The 19862-nt window shown below is 47.6% G+C and overlaps 13 non-coding genes across 13 annotated transcripts; all 13 read right to left on the bottom strand.

The window, feature by feature from the left end:
* Positions 1-971: 971 nt before the first annotated feature.
* On the bottom strand, positions 972-1044 carry TRNAV-AAC (transfer RNA valine (anticodon AAC)). Its single transcript has one exon. It is a non-coding gene; the product is annotated as a tRNA-Val (tRNA).
* A 237-nt stretch (positions 1045-1281) lies between these two features.
* TRNAV-AAC (transfer RNA valine (anticodon AAC)) lies at positions 1282-1354 on the bottom strand. The gene has a single exon. It is a non-coding gene; the product is annotated as a tRNA-Val (tRNA).
* An 883-nt stretch (positions 1355-2237) lies between these two features.
* TRNAV-AAC (transfer RNA valine (anticodon AAC)) lies at positions 2238-2310 on the bottom strand. Its single transcript has one exon. It is a non-coding gene; the product is annotated as a tRNA-Val (tRNA).
* Positions 2311-4630: 2320 nt separating this feature from the next.
* TRNAV-AAC (transfer RNA valine (anticodon AAC)) lies at positions 4631-4703 on the bottom strand. The gene has a single exon. It is a non-coding gene; the product is annotated as a tRNA-Val (tRNA).
* A 1190-nt stretch (positions 4704-5893) lies between these two features.
* Positions 5894-5966, bottom strand: TRNAV-AAC (transfer RNA valine (anticodon AAC)). The gene has a single exon. It is a non-coding gene; the product is annotated as a tRNA-Val (tRNA).
* A 3944-nt stretch (positions 5967-9910) lies between these two features.
* Positions 9911-9983, bottom strand: TRNAV-AAC (transfer RNA valine (anticodon AAC)). Its single transcript has one exon. It is a non-coding gene; the product is annotated as a tRNA-Val (tRNA).
* A 237-nt stretch (positions 9984-10220) lies between these two features.
* On the bottom strand, positions 10221-10293 carry TRNAV-AAC (transfer RNA valine (anticodon AAC)). Its single transcript has one exon. It is a non-coding gene; the product is annotated as a tRNA-Val (tRNA).
* Positions 10294-11176: 883 nt separating this feature from the next.
* Positions 11177-11249, bottom strand: TRNAV-AAC (transfer RNA valine (anticodon AAC)). Its single transcript has one exon. It is a non-coding gene; the product is annotated as a tRNA-Val (tRNA).
* A 2320-nt stretch (positions 11250-13569) lies between these two features.
* TRNAV-AAC (transfer RNA valine (anticodon AAC)) lies at positions 13570-13642 on the bottom strand. The gene has a single exon. It is a non-coding gene; the product is annotated as a tRNA-Val (tRNA).
* Positions 13643-14522: 880 nt separating this feature from the next.
* Positions 14523-14595, bottom strand: TRNAV-AAC (transfer RNA valine (anticodon AAC)). The gene has a single exon. It is a non-coding gene; the product is annotated as a tRNA-Val (tRNA).
* A 237-nt stretch (positions 14596-14832) lies between these two features.
* TRNAV-AAC (transfer RNA valine (anticodon AAC)) lies at positions 14833-14905 on the bottom strand. Its single transcript has one exon. It is a non-coding gene; the product is annotated as a tRNA-Val (tRNA).
* Positions 14906-18849: 3944 nt separating this feature from the next.
* On the bottom strand, positions 18850-18922 carry TRNAV-AAC (transfer RNA valine (anticodon AAC)). The gene has a single exon. It is a non-coding gene; the product is annotated as a tRNA-Val (tRNA).
* Positions 18923-19159: 237 nt separating this feature from the next.
* Positions 19160-19232, bottom strand: TRNAV-AAC (transfer RNA valine (anticodon AAC)). Its single transcript has one exon. It is a non-coding gene; the product is annotated as a tRNA-Val (tRNA).
* Positions 19233-19862: the final 630 nt, after the last annotated feature.

Genomic DNA, 19862 nt, shown 5'->3' with positions numbered 1-19862 from the left:
CTGCCCCACATCCACAAGACTATATTCAGAAACCAAATCGGTAAGTAATGCAGCACTATGGTCGTATCTCTTACAAACCACTGAACGGTCCTCATCCCTACAAACGCAATTAAAATCTCCCAACAATATAATTTTGCGGTCCGTGCACAAATGTTCAACTAATGACAGAAAAAAAAGCCTTCTATCGCGCTGCTTTGTGGGGGCATAAACACAAATAATCCGCCACTGTACACCTGAAATTGTGAGACCACAGCATATAAGTCGCCCCTCGTCATCTATGCAATAAGACATGGCTGTCATCTCTAGCGTGTTCGCCAGGAATAGCATACAACCTCCGGATAAGCCTCTCACGTGGCTAACAATAATGCTGTATTCCGACAAAAAAGGCTCAAGAGCAGCTGCTGTCTCTTCATCAGAGGATAACTTTGTTTCCTGGATAGCGGCTACACACACACTCCATTTCTTTAATAGATGCCGTACCTGCTGTTGCCTCCTACGATTACGCATGCCCCTAACGTTAAGGGTAGCGACTTGATATGCTGCGACGCTCGCCATTTTGGTGCCAGTCTTAACAAACGCCATCCCCTGGAATGTGGTGGCCCGCCGCCAAATTGGCGGCCCCTCGGGCAGACATCGCCCTCCTCTTTAACACCACCCTTCCCGTGGCCTCTACACATTGTGCCTTCTGGTCAGCGCCATCGATACACACCTCGTCAGCATCTGCAGCATCACAGCTGCTAAAGTGGCTTGAAACTGTATCGGTCATTGAAGGGGTTCGCAGTCGTGTCAGTTTCCTGCAACCGGTTGGGCGGCATGAGAGCATGAAGCACTGCGGCGCGCAATCGAGTGCCGACGCTGCGCAGGCCAACGAATTTCCGCTAGTGCGTGTAATTCAATCAGCACTGTTTTTAGAGCCCTGAGCGTTTATATTCAAGGCTGCAGACTGCCGGGCAAAGAAGAAAAAAAAGACATGTGCCTGCCAGGTATCGAACCTGGGACCTTCCGCGTGTTAGGCGGATGTGATAACCACTACACCACAAGCACAGCTGCTAATGTGGCTTGAAACTGTATCGGTTATTGAAGGGGTTCGCAATCGTGTCAGTTTCCTGCAACCGGTTGGGCGGCATGAGAGCATGAAGCACTGCGGCGCGCAATCGAGTGCCGACGCTGCGCAGGCCAACGAATTTCCGCTAGTGCGTGTAATTCAATCAGCACTGTTTTTAGAGCCATGAGCGTTTACCTTCAAGGCTGCAGACTGCCGGGCAAAAAAGAAAAAGGACATGTGCCTGCCAGGGATCGAACCTGGGACCTTCCGCGTGTTAGGCGGATGTGATAACCACTACACCACAAGCACTTTTTTTTCTGTATTGCCTGGCTTTGGCTCATAACATTTAACCAAAAAAAAACATTCAACAAAAAACACACAAAACACTATGTACATAAGACACTGTCGTGGTCAGCCAGCATAAGTCTGGCTTCGTCATTCTAAAATTCACGAAGCATACAGAGCGGCTCTAGCCTCGAGAGCCACTCGGGAGGCTCCGCAGCTGCTTTCTGGATGGCCAGAAAGCAGTCCATTCTTTCCCGAAAATAAATTCGGGCAGGTCGCTACACCACAAGCACTTTTTTTCTTCTTTATTGCCTGGCTTTGGCTCATAACATTCAACAAAAGACACACCAAACACTGTGTACATAAGACACTGTCGTGGTCAGCCAGCATGAGTCTGGCTTCGTCATTCTAAAATTCACGAAGCATACAGAGCGGCTCTAGCCTCGAGAGCCACTCGGGAGGCTCCGCAGCTGCTTTCTGGATGGCCAGAAAGCAGTCCATTCTTTCCCGAAAATAAATTCGGGCAGGTCGTGCGTCTTTGTCACAATAATAGCCTGCCATTCAGGAGCGCCATATACAGTGGAGGCCCAAGAGCATTATGAGATCAAATGGTAAAATGGCTGTGCTTGTGGTGTAGACAATGAGGATGGGGTACTACACCACAAGCACAGCTGCTAATGTGGTTTGAAACTGTATCGGTCATTGAAGGGGTTCGCAGTCGTGTCAGTTTCCTGCAACCGGTTGGGCGGCATGAGAGCATGAAGCACTGCGGCGCGCAATCTAGTGCCGACGCTGCGCAGGCCAACGAATTTCCGCTAGTGCGTGTAATTCAATCAGCACTGTTTTTAGAGCCATGAGCGTTTCTCTTCAAGGCTGGATCTGCAGGGCAAAAAAGAAAAGAAGGACATGTGCCTGCCAGGGATCGAACCTAGGACCTTCCGCGTGTTAGGCGGATGTGATAACCACTACACCACAAGCACTTTTTTTTTCTTTATTGCCTGGCTTTGACCCATAACATTTACACAAAAAACACTCAACAAAAAACACACAAAACGCTATGTACATACGACACTGTCGTGGTCAGCCATCATGAGTCTGGCTTCGTTATACTAAAATTCACGAAGCATACAGAGCGGCTCTAGCCTCGAGAGCCACTCGGGAGACTAGAAATAACTGAAAACGAAGGAGGGCATGCGATAGATGAATTAAACCTCGGAAAATCACCAGGACCAGATGGATTCAGTGCGGCATTTTATAAAGAATTTATGCATGAAATTGCCCCGGTGCTATCTACAATGTTTAACGAAGCCTATGGAATAAACTTTTTGCCTCCGTCTTTTGGGACCTCCCATACGGTACTCATACCGAAAACTGATGATATAGAGAAATTAAAATCTGTTACCGCATATCGACCGATAGCACTCACTAATGTGGACTACAAAATTTTTATGAAGGTATTGGCGCGAAGACTACAGACAGTGATAATGGAAATTGTTGGACCCCACCAGACATGTGGAATAAAAGGGCGATCGATTTTTTCCAACATTCACAAAGCACGCAGTGTACTTGAAACCTGCGATGCAATTAATGGGCGGGTGGCTATGCTTCAGATTGATCTCGAAAAAGCTTTTGATTGTGTTTCTCATGAAATCTTGTTTTCCGTTTTAGACCTTGTGAATGTCGGTTCAGTTATCCGCAAGGGTGTAGCCCTGGCGTATCGAAACTGCACGACAAGATTGATTGTTAACAAGTGCCTGGGGGCCCCCATTAGCATGCAGCGTTCGGTGCGTCAGGGCTGCCCCCTCAGCCCTCTCTTATTTTGTATTTACATCGAAACACTGTGTAGGAAAACATTAGAAGACAATAGTATTAATGGCTTTAGGTTGCAAGCTGCTGAAGTTAAGCTGCTGGCGTATGCTGACGACGTTGCTGTATTCACGGTTGATCAGGAGAGCATAAGCGAAGCTGTCGGGAGTGTACGCGAGTTCAGCGAAGTCACCGGTAGCGGGGTTAATTGGTCCAAATGCCTCGGACTCTGGCATGGATGGTGGCCATCCCCCCCGGACCATTTTGCCAACGTACCGTGGACGACGACACCGGGCAAGTATTTGGGCGTTCCGCTCGATGCTTATCGCGAAAACGAGGAGTATTGGAAACAGCAAACGAAAGAAGCACGTGACAGAGCTAGAAAATAGAAAGGCACCAATCTCTCCATTTTCGCCAGAGCTACAGTCTGCAACCTGTTTTCTATTAGCAAGCTCTGGTATGTGATGCAGGTTTTGCATTGCTCTCGGGTGCACATTCAGAAGTTACACCGGATTTTTGCCGTCTTTATATGGGCTTCCGAATGGGAACGTTGCAGCCGAACGAACCTGTTCCGGCGGATAAAAGACGGGGGGTTGGGGCTAGGGCACCTCTTTTTAAGGCAGCTGGTGAACCGTTTTTTGTTTTTTCGCGACGTCTCAGACCCGTTCTTGCGCACCGTGTGCCAGGTGAGGCTGCGGCGATTGCTGCCCGAGTTTGTTGTTACCACAGAAGAGCTCTCGGGTGGAATTTTTGGTTACTACAAAGAGATTGTAGCAAGTGTTAGGTTTCTTTCAGCGCGTTTTTCTAGCGATTATTTGTATAAAACTAAAAGAAAGAAGTTGTACCCTGATCTTTGTGATATTGTTTTCCCAGAGCCTATGTACAGGGCCTTGTACAGTGGAGGTCCTGGAGCTGATGTTTTAAAAAGGGTAAAGAAAATGCAGGTGCCACCAGGAGTAAAAACCTTCTTTTTTAAATTACACACCGGGACACTCCCAGTTAAAAAGTTTTTGGAAGGAAAGGATTTCTTTTTACCGTGGGGATCGAACTGCTTAATTTGTAAACAGCCCGAAACAATAGACCATGTTTTTTTGCATTGCTGGGAAGGGGTTTATTTTTGGGATGTGTTACAAAGGACAATAAAGAAAGAGCTACCACTTCACGCGCAGGGAATTCGTTATTTAAGCACAGACAATGAGGATGGGGTACCATTTGATCTCATAATGCTCTTGGGCCTCCACTGTATATGGCGCTCCAGAATGGCTGGCTATTATTGTGACAAAGACGCACGACCTGCCCGAATTTATTTTCGGGAAAGAATGGACTGCTTTCTGGCCATCCAGAAAGCCGCTGCGGAGCCTCCCTAATCGAGTGCTGACGCTGCGCAGGCCAACGAATTTCCGCTAGTGCGTGTAATTCAATCAGCACTGTTTTTAGAGCCATGAGCGTTTACCTTCAAGGCTGCAGACTGCCGGGCTAAAAAGAAAAAGGACATGTGCCTGCCAGGGATCGAACCTGGGACCTTCCGCGTGTTAGGCGGATGTGATAACTACTACACCACAAGCACTTTTTTTTTCTTTATTGACTGGCTTTGGCTCATAACATTTAACCAAAAAAAACATTCAACAAAAAACACACAAAACACTATGTACATAAGACACTGTCGTGGTCAGCCAGCATGAGTCTGGCTTCGTCATTCTAAAATTGACGAAGCATACAGAGCGGCTCTAGCCTCGAGAGCCACTCGGGAGGCTCCGCAGCTGCTTTCTGGATGGCCAGAAAGCAGTCCATTCTTTCCCGAAAATAAATTCGGGCAGGTCGCTACACCACAAGCACTTTTTTTCTTCTTTATTGCCTGGCTTTGGCTCATAACATTCAACAAAAAACACACCAAACACTATGTACATAAGACACTGTCGTGGTCAGCCAGCATGAGTCTGGCTTCGTCATTCTAAAATTCACGAAGCATACAGAGCGGCTCTAGCCTCGAGAGCCACTCGGGAGGCTCCGCAGCTGCTTTCTGGATGGCCAGAAAGCAGTCCATTCTTTCCCGAAAATAAATTCGGGCAGGTCGTGCGTCTTTGTCACAATAATAGCCTGCCATTCAGGAGCGCCACATACAGTGGAGGCCCAAGAGCATTATGAGATCAAATGATAAAATGGCTGTGCTTGTGGTGTAGACAATGAGGATGGGGTACTACACCACAAGCACAGCTGCTAATATGGCTTGAAACTGTATCGGTCATTCAAGGGGTTCGCGGTCGTGTCAGTTTCCTGCAACCGGTTGGGCGGCATGAGAGCATGAAGCACTGCGGCGCGCAATCGAGTGCCGACGCTGCGCAGGCCAACGAATTCCCGCTAGTGCGTGTAATTCAATCAGCACTGTTTTTAGAGCCATGAGCGTTTACCTTCAAGGCTGCAGACTGCCGGTCAAAAAAGAAAAAGGACATGTGCCTGCCAGGGATCGAAACTGGGACCTTCCGCGTGTTAGGCGGATGTGATAACCACTACACCACCAACAGCTGCTAATGTGGCTTGAAACTGTATCGGTCATTGAAGGGGTTCGCAGTCGTGTCAGTTTCCTGCAACCGGTTGGGCGGCATGAGAGCATGAAGCACTGCGGCGCGCAATCGAGTGCCGACGCTGCGCAGGCCAACAAATTTCTGCTAGTGCGTGTAATTCAATCAGCACTGTTTTTAGAGCCATGAGCGTTTACCTTCAAAGCTGCAGACTGCCGGGCAAAAAAGAAAAAGGACATGTGCCTGCCAGGGATCGAACCTGGGACCTTCCGCGTGTTAGGCGGATGTGATAACCACTACACCACAAGCTTTTTTTCTTTATTGCATGGAAGAACTTCTGTAGAAAGGAGGAAACTTCAATCAGACTAGTTCGCGTCTCAAGTTACCGGGCTGCTAAATATGAGCCCCCCATAGCCCTAACTCACCACTGCATCCCCATCAAAACATCAAAGTTCAGGGAGGCACACACAAGCATCTAGGCACGGCAGCCAGCTTGGAGGTTCGTCGCGAGCAGCATATACACTCCTCACCAACGCACACTGTTCCCGAAACACAGATTTGGACGATCTTGGTGGCTCGGCATGTCTGTCCATCATACGGCTTTTCCAAAGACTGAATAGTCCCATCAACACAAACACGTCATAAGGCACAACAGAGTTTTTGTCAACAGGCAGAAATCTAATAGTGTATGGTGTAATTTCAATGTCCTTCTTAAGAGTTCGTTGTAGTATGTCCCAAAAGAACATGGCATCACGGCACAGGATGAAGCAATGATCAATTGTCTATGGCACGTTACACAGACGACAATTCACATTCCAGGGTACAAACATCCCCTTGTCATTAAGAAATGTCTTGACAGGCAGCGTCGCTGTGTGTAGTTTGAAAAAGAACGTTTTAGCAGCTGCCTGAATGCACATCCGCCTAACACGCTTTAGAACACTGATGTCCAAAGACCCCAGATAAGGCTGCCGATACAATGGTGTAGGGAACAAAGACTCAGTGGGAGCCTGGGTCATCTGCTTTCTCGAGAGGCTATACAGGTAATCTAAAGAGAAGCGCACAGTGAGAAAATTGAAAGTGTCAGCAACCTCCTTAAGAAATCCCCATAAAGTCCCCTCACGAGCCTGCACAGTCGGTGCGAATAAGTAAGACAAATGAAAACTAAGCCGCCTAATGAGCACAGCTACCAGAAACGGGTCGTTTGCCGATTTGAAAAAGAAAAAACGGGAAACGAGTTGATGCACGAACAGGTGAACAAGGCCCACTCCACCACCCTCTAAGGGAAGGAACAAGTTGTCACGCCTCATCGGCTCCCATTGAGAGCGCCAAACGAATGCTGCAAATATTCTATGTATTGCTTGCACCTTCCTCCTCGCACAATGCAGGACTTGAAGGACATACGCGAGCTTTGCAAACAAAAAAATGTTACAGACCTGTGCCCTCGCAAACACTGAGAGTTCCCTACCCATCCAAGCCTGTGTTTGCCGCCGTAGAGTTACAGTTTGTGAATCCCAGTAGGCTGTACTGTTGCGAACTTGGTGCAGCGGAACGCCTAGGTACTCAAGAGGGCTACAGTTCCAGCATATACCACCGAACTGGCTTGGCCTAGTTCCCCAATGACCCAACCAAAAGCCTTTGGATTTCTCTAAATTAGGAGCCGCGCCTGATACATCGCAGAACTGTTTAGTCAAGTTTAGAGCCTCGAGTACACTCTTTTTGTCAGAACAAAAGAGGGCGACATCATCAGCGTAAGCTAAAACTTTAACTTCACATTGAGCCAGAGAGAAACCGCGGATAGCTGCGCTGTTAATTATACTGAGACAGAGGGGTTCCAGATATAGGGCAAACAACAATGGAGACAGTGGACATCCTTGACGAACAGATGCTTCTAGTGGTACTGGTTTCGTTAGCTCCTGATTAACAATAACCCTTGTATAGGAGTTCTTATAGCACAGCCTTATGCCTTTGAGCAAGACGTCACCAATATTTGCATACTCCAAGACCGCGAACAAGAAATCGTGCCGAACTTTATCAAACGCCTTAGCCAAGTCAATTTGAATCAGAGCTACTTGGCCTATCTCATCTGATACTGTCTCTAATACTGAACGTGCAATATGGATATGTGTTTGAATACTGCGGCCTCTAATACCACAGACCTGATGCGGACCTATCAAGTCCATAATGACGAGCTGCAGACGACTGCTAAGAACCTTGGCAAAAATTTTGTAATCAACATTGCAAAGGGAAATTGGACGATATCCCTCAACAGTTTTCAACCGATTAGTATCTTTGCTTTTGGGAATTAATATTGTGTGCCCAGAATAAAAAGTGGGAGGCAGGACACCCACATCATAAGATGCTTTGAAAACTTCCATCAAAACAGGCACTAGGCAAGGCGAAAATGTTTTATAGAATTCGCTAGTAATACCATCTGGCCCAGGAGATTTCTGGCTCTGCAGGGCAGAAATGGCTGATTGAATTTCATCCAAAGTGATAGGTCCCTTCACTATAGCACACTTCTCATCATCAAGTCGAGGGAAGTTTCCGAGCAAGGGACTGTAATCGAAACCCTGACTTGGATCTTCGCAACTGCCAAACAGCTTCCGATAATAGTCGAAGAAAGCAGCAAGAATAGCAGGCGCATCACTGTATGTGCAATCACCATACTGAATTTCCAATATTTCCTTCGCAAGAGCATTCTCTCTTTCATCACTCAGGGCCCGACGAGAAGGTTGCTCATCAAGAAACCTTCGGGACCTAGATCGTATCAAGGCCCCCTTATATCTGTCTGTCGCAAATTGTTGAAGCTGTGCTTTTACGTTATTAATCTCTTCGAGATAGGCACCCGGGCTTACCCTCTCTAGCTCATGTAGCTCCGTTAGGGTGCGCCCAAGCTCACGAAGGTGGTGTCTCTTCAGGAAAGCGATTCTTGCTGAGGCCTCAATTGCCAAGTTTTTGATCTCCTGTTTAAACAAGTCCCACTTTTGAAAAATGGAAAGATCACGGCGTGACCATACGTCCTTCAAACAAGTAGGTACAGGACGCTGAAAGATTTCGTCTGAGAGCAGACAGTTATTCATCTTCCACAACTCCCATCGAGGGTGAAGTACATGGCGAGTGTACTTTCCCATCTGAAGAGACACCATACAGTGGTCACTGAAGAAAATGGGCCGCACCCAGTAGCCAAACACACTTGCTAATGCGTCAACAGAAACGTAAATTCTGTCAAGGCGAGCATTAGAGGAAAACTGAAAATGAGTTAAATGTATACTGTCGCCTTTTTCCTGCCCCACATCCACAAGACTATATTCAGAAACCAAATCGGTAAGTAATGCAGCACTATGGTCGTATCTCTTACAAACCACTGAACGGTCCTCATCCCTACAAACGCAATTAAAATCTCCCAACAATATAATTTTGCGGTCCGTGCACAAATGTTCAACTAATGACAGAAAAAAAAGCCTTCTATCGCGCTGCTTTGTGGGGGCATAAACACAAATAATCCGCCACTGTACACCTGAAATTGTGAGACCACAGCATATAAGTCGCCCCTCGTCATCTATGCAATAAGACATGGCTGTCATCTCTAGCGTGTTCGCCAGGAATAGCATACAACCTCCGGATAAGCCTCTCACGTGGCTAACAATAATGCTGTATTCCGACAAAAAAGGCTCAAGAGCAGCTGCTGTCTCTTCATCAGAGGATAACTTTGTTTCCTGGATAGCGGCTACACACACACTCCATTTCTTTAATAGATGCCGTACCTGCTGTTGCCTCCTACGATTACGCATGCCCCTAAAGTTAAGGGTAGCGACTTGATATGCTGCGACGCTCGCCATTTTGGTGCCAGTCTTAACAAACGCCATCCCCTGGAATGTGGTGGCCCGCCGCCAAATTGGCGGCCCCTCGGGCAGACATCGCCCTCCTCTTTAACACCACCCTTCCCGTGGCCTCTACACATTGTGCCTTCTGGTCAGCGCCATCGATACACACCTCGTCAGCATCTGCAGCATCACAGCTGCTAAAGTGGCTTGAAACTGTATCGGTCATTGAAGGGGTTCGCAGTCGTGTCAGTTTCCTGCAACCGGTTGGGCGGCGTGAGAGCATGAAGCACTGCGGCGCGCAATCGAGTGCCGACGCTGCGCAGGCCAACGAATTTCCGCTAGTGCGTGTAATTCAATCAGCACTGTTTTTAGAGCCCTGAGCGTTTATATTCAAGGCTGCAGACTGCCGGGCAAAGAAGAAAAAAAAGACATGTGCCTGCCAGGTATCGAACCTGGGACCTTCCGCGTGTTAGGCGGATGTGATAACCACTACACCACAAGCACAGCTGCTAATGTGGCTTGAAACTGTATCGGTTATTGAAGGGGTTCGCAATCGTGTCAGTTTCCTGCAACCGGTTGGGCTGCATGAGAGCATGAAGCACTGCGGCGCGCAATCGAGTGCCGACGCTGCGCAGGCCAACGAATTTCCGCTAGTGCGTGTAATTCAATCAGCACTGTTTTTAGAGCCATGAGCGTTTACCTTCAAGGCTGCAGACTGCCGGGCAAAAAAGAAAAAGGACATGTGCCTGCCAGGGATCGAACCTGGGACCTTCCGCGTGTTAGGCGTATGTGATAACCACTACACCACAAGCACTTTTTTTTCTGTATTGCCTGGCTTTGGCTCATAACATTTAACCAAAAAAAAACATTCAACAAAAAACACACAAAACACTATGTACATAAGACACTGTCGTGGTCAGCCAGCATAAGTCTGGCTTCGTCATTCTAAAATTCACGAAGCATACAGAGCGGCTCTAGCCTCGAGAGCCACTCGGGAGGCTCCGCAGCTGCTTTCTGGATGGCCAGAAAGCAGTCCATTCTTTCCCGAAAATAAATTCGGGCAGGTCGCTACACCACAAGCACTTTTTTTCTTCTTTATTGCCTGGCTTTGGCTCATAACATTCAACAAAAGACACACCAAACACTGTGTACATAAGACACTGTCGTGGTCAGCCAGCATGAGTCTGGCTTCGTCATTCTAAAATTCACGAAGCATACAGAGCGGCTCTAGCCTCGAGAGCCACTCGGGAGGCTCCGCAGCTGCTTTCTGGATGGCCAGAAAGCAGTCCATTCTTTCCCGAAAATAAATTCGGGCAGGTCGTGCGTCTTTGTCACAATAATAGCCTGCCATTCAGGAGCGCCATATACAGTGGAGGCCCAAGAGCATTATGAGATCAAATGGTAAAATGGCTGTGCTTGTGGTGTAGACAATGAGGATGGGGTACTACACCACAAGCACAGCTGCTAATGTGGTTTGAAACTGTATCGGTCATTGAAGGGGTTCGCAGTCGTGTCAGTTTCCTGCAACCGGTTGGGCGGCATGAGAGCATGAAGCACTGCGGCGCGCAATCTAGTGCCGACGCTGCGCAGGCCAACGAATTTCCGCTAGTGCGTGTAATTCAATCAGCACTGTTTTTAGAGCCATGAGCGTTTCTCTTCAAGGCTGGATCTGCAGGGCAAAAAAGAAAAGAAGGACATGTGCCTGCCAGGGATCGAACCTAGGACCTTCCGCGTGTTAGGCGGATGTGATAACCACTACACCACAAGCACTTTTTTTTTCTTTATTGCCTGGCTTTGACCCATAACATTTACACAAAAAACACTCAACAAAAAACACACAAAACGCTATGTACATACGACACTGTCGTGGTCAGCCATCATGAGTCTGGCTTCGTTATACTAAAATTCACGAAGCATACAGAGCGGCTCTAGCCTCGAGAGCCACTCGGGAGACTAGAAATAACTGAAAACGAAGGAGGGCATGCGATAGATGAATTAAACCTCGGAAAATCACCAGGACCAGATGGATTCAGTGCGGCATTTTATAAAGAATTTATGCATGAAATTGCCCCGGTGCTATCTACAATGTTTAACGAAGCCTATGGAATAAACTTTTTGCCTCCGTCTTTTGGGACCTCCCATACGGTACTCATACCGAAAACTGATGATATAGAGAAATTAAAATCTGTTACCGCATATCGACCGATAGCACTCACTAATGTGGACTACAAAATTTTTATGAAGGTATTGGCGCGAAGACTACAGACAGTGATAATGGAAATTGTTGGACCCCACCAGACATGTGGAATAAAAGGGCGATCGATTTTTTCCAACATTCACAAAGCACGCAGTGTACTTGAAACCTGCGATGCAATTAATGGGCGGGTGGCTATGCTTCAGATTGATCTCGAAAAAGCTTTTGATTGTGTTTCTCATGAAATCTTGTTTTCCGTTTTAGACCTTGTGAATGTCGGTTCAGTTATCCGCAAGGGTGTAGCCCTGGCGTATCGAAACTGCACGACAAGATTGATTGTTAACAAGTGCCTGGGGGCCCCCATTAGCATGCAGCGTTCGGTGCGTCAGGGCTGCCCCCTCAGCCCTCTCTTATTTTGTATTTACATCGAAACACTGTGTAGGAAAACATTAGAAGACAATAGTATTAATGGCTTTAGGTTGCAAGCTGCTGAAGTTAAGCTGCTGGCGTATGCTGACGACGTTGCTGTATTCACGGTTGATCAGGAGAGCATAAGCGAAGCTGTCGGGAGTGTACGCGAGTTCAGCGAAGTCACCGGTGGCGGGGTTAATTGGTCCAAATGCCTCGGACTCTGGCATGGATGGTGGCCATCCCCCCCGGACCATTTTGCCAACGTACCGTGGACGACGACACCGGGCAAGTATTTGGGCGTTCCGCTCGATGCTTATCGCGAAAACGAGGAGTATTGGAAACAGCAAACGAAAGAAGCACGTGACAGAGCTAGAAAATAGAAAGGCACCAATCTCTCCATTTTCGCCAGAGCTACAGTCTGCAACCTGTTTTTTATTAGCAAGCTCTGGTATGTGATGCAGGTTTTGCATTGCTCTCGGGTGCACATTCAGAAGTTACACCGGATTTTTGCCGTTTTTATATGGGCTTCCGAATGGGAACGTTGCAGCCGAACGAACCTGTTCCGGCGGATAAAAGACGGGGGGTTGGGGCTAGGGCACCTCTTTTTAAGGCAGCTGGTGAACCGTGTTTTGTTTTTTCGCGACGTCTCAGACCCGTTCTTGCGCACCGTGTGCCAGGTGAGGCTGCGGCGATTGCTGCCCGAGTTTGTTGTTACCACAGAAGAGCTCTCGGGTGGAATTTTTGGTTACTACAAAGAGATTGTAGCAAGTGTTGGGTTTCTTTCAGCGCGTTTTTCTAGCGATTATTTGTATAAAACTAAAAGAAAGAAGTTGTACCCTGATCTTTGTGATATTGTTTTCCCAGAGCCTATGTACAGGGCCTTGTACAGTGGAGGTCCTGGAGCTGATGTTTTAAAAAGGGTAAAGAAAATGCAGGTGCCACCAGGAGTAAAAACCTTCTTTTTTAAATTACACACCGGGACACTCCCAGTTAAAAAGTTTTTGGAAGGAAAGGATTTCTTTTTACCGTGGGGATCGAACTGCTTAATTTGTAAACAGCCCGAAACAATAGACCATGTTTTTTTGCATTGCTGGGAAGGGGTTTATTTTTGGGATGTGTTACAAAGGACAATAAAGAAAGAGCTACCACTTGACGCGCAGGGAATTCGTTATTTAAGCACAGACAATGAGGATGGGGTACCATTTGATCTCATAATGCTCTTGGGCCTCCACTGTATATGGCGCTCCAGAATGGCTGGCTATTATTGTGACAAAGACGCACGACCTGCCCGAATTTATTTTCGGGAAAGAATGGACTGCTTTCTGGCCATCCAGAAAGCCGCTGCGGAGCCTCCCTAATCGAGTGCTGACGCTGCGCAGGCCAACGAATTTCCGCTAGTGCGTGTAATTCAATCAGCACTGTTTTTAGAGCCATGAGCGTTTACCTTCAAGGCTGCAGACTGCCGGGCTAAAAAGAAAAAGGACATGTGCCTGCCAGGGATCGAACCTGGGACCTTCCGCGTGTTAGGCGGATGTGATAACTACTACACCACAAGCACTTTTTTTTTCTTTATTGACTGGCTTTGGCTCATAACATTTAACCAAAAAAAACATTCAACAAAAAACACACAAAACACTATGTACATAAGACACTGTCGTGGTCAGCCAGCATGAGTCTGGCTTCGTCATTCTAAAATTGACGAAGCATACAGAGCGGCTCTAGCCTCGAGAGCCACTCGGGAGGCTCCGCAGCTGCTTTCTGGATGGCCAGAAAGCAGTCCATTCTTTCCCGAAAATAAATTCGGGCAGGTCGCTACACCACAAGCACTTTTTTTTTCTTTATTGCCTGGCTTTGGCTCGTAACATTCAACAAAAACACACCAAACACAATGTACATAAGACACTGTCGTGGTCAGCCAGCATGAGTCTGGCTTCGTCATTCTAAAATTCACGAAGCATACAGAGCGGCTCTAGCCTCGAGAGCCACTCGGGAGGCTCCGCAGCTGCTTTCTGGATGGCCAGAAAGCAGTCCATTCTTTCCCGAAAATAAATTCGGGCAGGTCGTGCGTCTTTGTCACAATAATAGCCTGCCATTCAGGAGCGCCACATACAGTGGAGGCCCAAGAGCATTATGAGATCAAATGATAAAATGGCTGTGCTTGTGGTGTAGACAATGAGGATGGGGTACTACACCACAAGCACAGCTGCTAATATGGCTTGAAACTGTATCGGTCATTCAAGGGGTTCGCAGTCGTGTCAGTTTCCTGCAACCGGTTGGGCGGCATGAGAGCATGAAGCACTGCGGCGCGCAATCGAGTGCCGACGCTGCGCAGGCCAACGAATTTCCGCTAGTGCGTGTAATTCAATCAGCACTGTTTTTAGAGCCATGAGCGTTTACCTTCAAGGCTGCAGACTGCCGGGCAAAAAAGAAAAAGGACATGTGCCTGCCAGGGATCGAGCCTGGGACCTTCCGCGTGTTAGGCTGATGTGATAACCACTACACCACAAGCACAGCTGCTAATGTGGCTTGAAACTGTATCGGTCATTGAAGGGGTCCGCAGTCGTGTCAGTTTCCTGCAACCGGTTTGGCAGCATGAGAGCATGAAGCACTGCGGCGCGCAATCGAGTGCCGACGCTGCGCAGGCCAACAAATTTCTGCTAGTGCGTGTAATTCAATCAGCACTGTTTTTAGAGCCATGAGCGTTTACCTTCAAAGCTGCAGACTGCCGGGCAAAAAAGAAAAAGGACATGTGCCTGCCAGGGATCGAACCTGGGACCTTCCGCGTGTTAGGCGGATGTGATAACCACTACACCACAAGCTTTTTTTCTTTATTGCATGGAAGAACTTCTGTAGAAAGGAGGAAACTTCAATCATACTAGTTCGCGTCTCAAGTTACCGGGCTGCTAAATATGAGCCCCCCATAGCCCTAACTCACCACTGCATCCCCATCAAAACATCAAAGTTCAGGGAGGCACACACAAGCATCTAGGCACGGCAGCCAGCTTGGAGGTTCGTCGCGAGCAGCATATACACTCCTCACCAACGCACACTGTTCCCGAAACACAGATTTGGACGATCTTGGTGGCTCGGCATGTCTGTCCATCATACGGCTTTTCCAAAGACTGAATAGTCCCATCAACACAAACACGTCATAAGGCACAACAGAGTTTTTGTCAACAGGCAGAAATCTAATAGTGTATGGTGTAATTTCAATGTCCTTCTTAAGAGTTCGTTGTAGTATGTCCCAAAAGAACATGGCATCACGGCACAGGATGAAGCAATGATCAATTGTCTATGGCACGTTACACAGACGACAATTCACATTCCAGGGTACAAACATCCCCTTGTCATTAAGAAATGTCTTGACAGGCAGCGTCGCTGTGTGTAGTTTGAAAAAGAACGTTTTAGCAGCTGCCTGAATGCACATCCGCCTAACACGCTTTAGAACACTGATGTCCAAAGACCCCAGATAAGGCTGCCGATACAATGGTGTAGGGAACAAAGACTCAGTGGGAGCCTGGGTCATCTGCTTTCTCGAGAGGCTATACAGGTAATCTAAAGAGAAGCGCACAGTGAGAAAATTGAAAGTGTCAGCAACCTCCTTAAGAAATCCCCATAAAGTCCCCTCACGAGCCTGCACAGTCGGTGCGAATAAGTAAGACAAATGAAAACTAAGCCGCCTAATGAGCACAGCTACCAGAAACGGGTCGTTTGCCGATTTGAAAAAGAAAAAACGGGAAACGAGTTGATGCACGAACAGGTGAACAAGGCCCACTCCACCACCCTCTAAGGGAAGGAACAAGTTGTCACGCCTCATCGGCTCCCATTGAGAGCGCCAAACGAATGCTGCAAATATTCTATGTATTGCTTGCACCTTCCTCCTCGCACAATGCAGGACTTGAAGGACATACGCGAGCTTTGCAAACAAAAAAATGTTACAGACCTGTGCCCTCGCAAACACTGAGAGTTCCCTACCCATCCAAGCCTGTGTTTGCCGCCGTAGAGTTACAGTTTGTGAATCCCAGTAGGCTGTACTGTTGCGAACTTGGTGCAGCGGAACGCCTAGGTACTCAAGAGGGCTACAGTTCCAGCATATACCACCGAACTGGCTTGGCCTAGTTCCCCAATGACCCAACCAAAAGCCTTTGGATTTCTCTAAATTAGGAGCCGCGCCTGATACATCGCAGAACTGTTTAGTCAAGTTTAGAGCCTCGAGTACACTCTTTTTGTCAGAACAAAAGAGGGCGACATCATCAGCGTAAGCTAAAACTTTAACTTCACATTGAGCCAGAGAGAAACCGCGGATAGCTGCGCTGTTAATTATACTGAGACAGAGGGGTTCCAGATATAGGGCAAACAACAATGGAGACAGTGGACATCCTTGACGAACAGATGCTTCTAGTGGTACTGGTTTCGTTAGCTCCTGATTAACAATAACCCTTGTATAGGAGTTCTTATAGCACAGCCTTATGCCTTTGAGCAAGACGTCACCAATATTTGCATACTCCAAGACCGCGAACAAGAAATCGTGCCGAACTTTATCAAACGCCTTAGCCAAGTCAATTTGAATCAGAGCTACTTGGCCTATCTCATCTGATACTGTCTCTAATACTGAACGTGCAATATGGATATGTGTTTGAATACTGCGGCCTCTAATACCACAGACCTGATGCGGACCTATCAAGTCCATAATGACGAGCTGCAGACGACTGCTAAGAACCTTGGCAAAAATTTTGTAATCAACATTGCAAAGGGAAATTGGACGATATCCCTCAACAGTTTTCAACCGATTAGTATCTTTGCTTTTGGGAATTAATATTGTGTGCCCAGAATAAAAAGTGGGAGGCAGGACACCCACATCATAAGATGCTTTGAAAACTTCCATCAAAACAGGCACTAGGCAAGGCGAAAATGTTTTATAGAATTCGCTAGTAATACCATCTGGCCCAGGAGATTTCTGGCTCTGCAGGGCAGAAATGGCTGATTGAATTTCATCCAAAGTGATAGGTCCCTTCACTATAGCACACTTCTCATCATCAAGTCGAGGGAAGTTTCCGAGCAAGGGACTGTAATCGAAACCCTGACTTGGATCTTCGCAACTGCCAAACAGCTTCCGATAATAGTCGAAGAAAGCAGCAAGAATAGCAGGCGCATCACTGTATGTGCAATCACCATACTGAATTTCCAATATTTCCTTCGCAAGAGCATTCTCTCTTTCATCACTCAGGGCCCGACGAGAAGGTTGCTCATCAAGAAACCTTCGGGACCTAGATCGTATCAAGGCCCCCTTATATCTGTCTGTCGCAAATTGTTGAAGCTGTGCTTTTACGTTATTAATCTCTTCGAGATAGGCACCCGGGCTTACCCTCTCTAGCTCATGTAGCTCCGTTAGGGTGCGCCCAAGCTCACGAAGGTGGTGTCTCTTCAGGAAAGCGATTCTTGCTGAGGCCTCAATTGCCAAGTTTTTGATCTCCTGTTTAAACAAGTCCCACTTTTGAAAAATGGAAAGATCACGGCGTGACCATACGTCCTTCAAACAAGTAGGTACAGGACGCTGAAAGATTTCGTCTGAGAGCAGACAGTTATTCATCTTCCACAACTCCCATCGAGGGTGAAGTACATGGCGAGTGTACTTTCCCATCTGAAGAGACACCATACAGTGGTCACTGAAGAAAATGGGCCGCACCCAGTAGCCAAACACACTTGCTAATGCGTCAACAGAAACGTAAATTCTGTCAAGGCGAGCATTAGAGGAAAACTGAAAATGAGTTAAATGTATACTGTCGCCTTTTTCCTGCCCCACATCCACAAGACTATATTCAGAAACCAAATCGGTAAGTAATGCAGCACTATGGTCGTATCTCTTACAAACCACTGAACGGTCCTCATCCCTACAAACGCAATTAAAATCTCCCAACAATATAATTTTGCGGTCCGTGCACAAATGTTCAACTAATGACAGAAAAAAAAGCCTTCTATCGCGCTGCTTTGTGGGGGCATAAACACAAATAATCCGCCACTGTACACCTGAAATTGTGAGACCACAGCATATAAGTCGCCCCTCGTCATCTATGCAATAAGACATGGCTGTCATCTCTAGCGTGTTCGCCAGGAATAGCATACAACCTCCGGATAAGCCTCTCACGTGGCTAACAATAATGCTGTATTCCGACAAAAAAGGCTCAAGAGCAGCTGCTGTCTCTTCATCAGAGGATAACTTTGTTTCCTGGATAGCGGCTACACACACACTCCATTTCTTTAATAGATGCCGTACCTGCTGTTGCCTCCTACGATTACGCATGCCCCTAAAGTTAAGGGTAGCGACTTGATATGCTGCGACGCTCGCCATTTTGGTGCCAGTCTTAACAAACGCCATCCCCTGGAATGTGGTGGCCCGCCGCCAAATTGGCGGCCCCTCGGGCAGACATCGCCCTCCTCTTTAACACCACCCTTCCCGTGGCCTCTACACATTGTGCCTTCTGGTCAGCGCCATCGATACACACCTCGTCAGCATCTGCAGCATCACAGCTGCTAAAGTGGCTTGAAACTGTATCGGTCATTGAAGGGGTTCGCAGTCGTGTCAGTTTCCTGCAACCGGTTGGGCGGCGTGAGAGCATGAAGCACTGCGGCGCGCAATCGAGTGCCGACGCTGCGCAGGCCAACGAATTTCCGCTAGTGCGTGTAATTCAATCAGCACTGTTTTTAGAGCCCTGAGCGTTTATATTCAAGGCTGCAGACTGCCGGGCAAAGAAGAAAAAAAAGACATGTGCCTGCCAGGTATCGAACCTGGGACCTTCCGCGTGTTAGGCGGATGTGATAACCACTACACCACAAGCACAGCTGCTAATGTGGCTTGAAACTGTATCGGTTATTGAAGGGGTTCGCAATCGTGTCAGTTTCCTGCAACCGGTTGGGCTGCATGAGAGCATGAAGCACTGCGGCGCGCAATCGAGTGCCGACGCTGCGCAGGCCAACGAATTTCCGCTAGTGCGTGTAATTCAATCAGCACTGTTTTTAGAGCCATGAGCGTTTACCTTCAAGGCTGCAGACTGCCGGGCAAAAAAGAAAAAGGACATGTGCCTGCCAGGGATCGAACCTGGGACCTTCCGCGTGTTAGGCGTATGTGATAACCACTACACCACAAGCACTTTTTTTTCTGTATTGCCTGGCTTTGGCTCATAACATTTAACCAAAAAAAAACATTCAACAAAAAACACACAAAACACTATGTACATAAGACACTGTCGTGGTCAGCCAGCATAAGTCTGGCTTCGTCATTCTAAAATTCACGAAGCATACAGAGCGGCTCTAGCCTCGAGAGCCACTCGGGAGGCTCCGCAGCTGCTTTCTGGATGGCCAGAAAGCAGTCCATTCTTTCCCGAAAATAAATTCGGGCAGGTCGCTACACCACAAGCACTTTTTTTCTTCTTTATTGCCTGGCTTTGGCTCATAACATTCAACAAAAGACACACCAAACACTGTGTACATAAGACACTGTCGTGGTCAGCCAGCATGAGTCTGGCTTCGTCATTCTAAAATTCACGAAGCATACAGAGCGGCTCTAGCCTCGAGAGCCACTCGGGAGGCTCCGCAGCTGCTTTCTGGATGGCCAGAAAGCAGTCCATTCTTTCCCGAAAATAAATTCGGGCAGGTCGTGCGTCTTTGTCACAATAATAGCCTGCCATTCAGGAGCGCCATATACAGTGGAGGCCCAAGAGCATTATGAGATCAAATGGTAAAATGGCTGTGCTTGTGGTGTAGACAATGAGGATGGGGTA

This window comes from Amblyomma americanum, chromosome 4 (assembly GCF_052857255.1).
Source record: "Amblyomma americanum isolate KBUSLIRL-KWMA chromosome 4, ASM5285725v1, whole genome shotgun sequence".
Classification (NCBI taxonomy): domain Eukaryota; kingdom Metazoa; phylum Arthropoda; class Arachnida; order Ixodida; family Ixodidae; genus Amblyomma; species Amblyomma americanum.
This window is presented reverse-complemented; position numbering and strand designations above follow the sequence as displayed.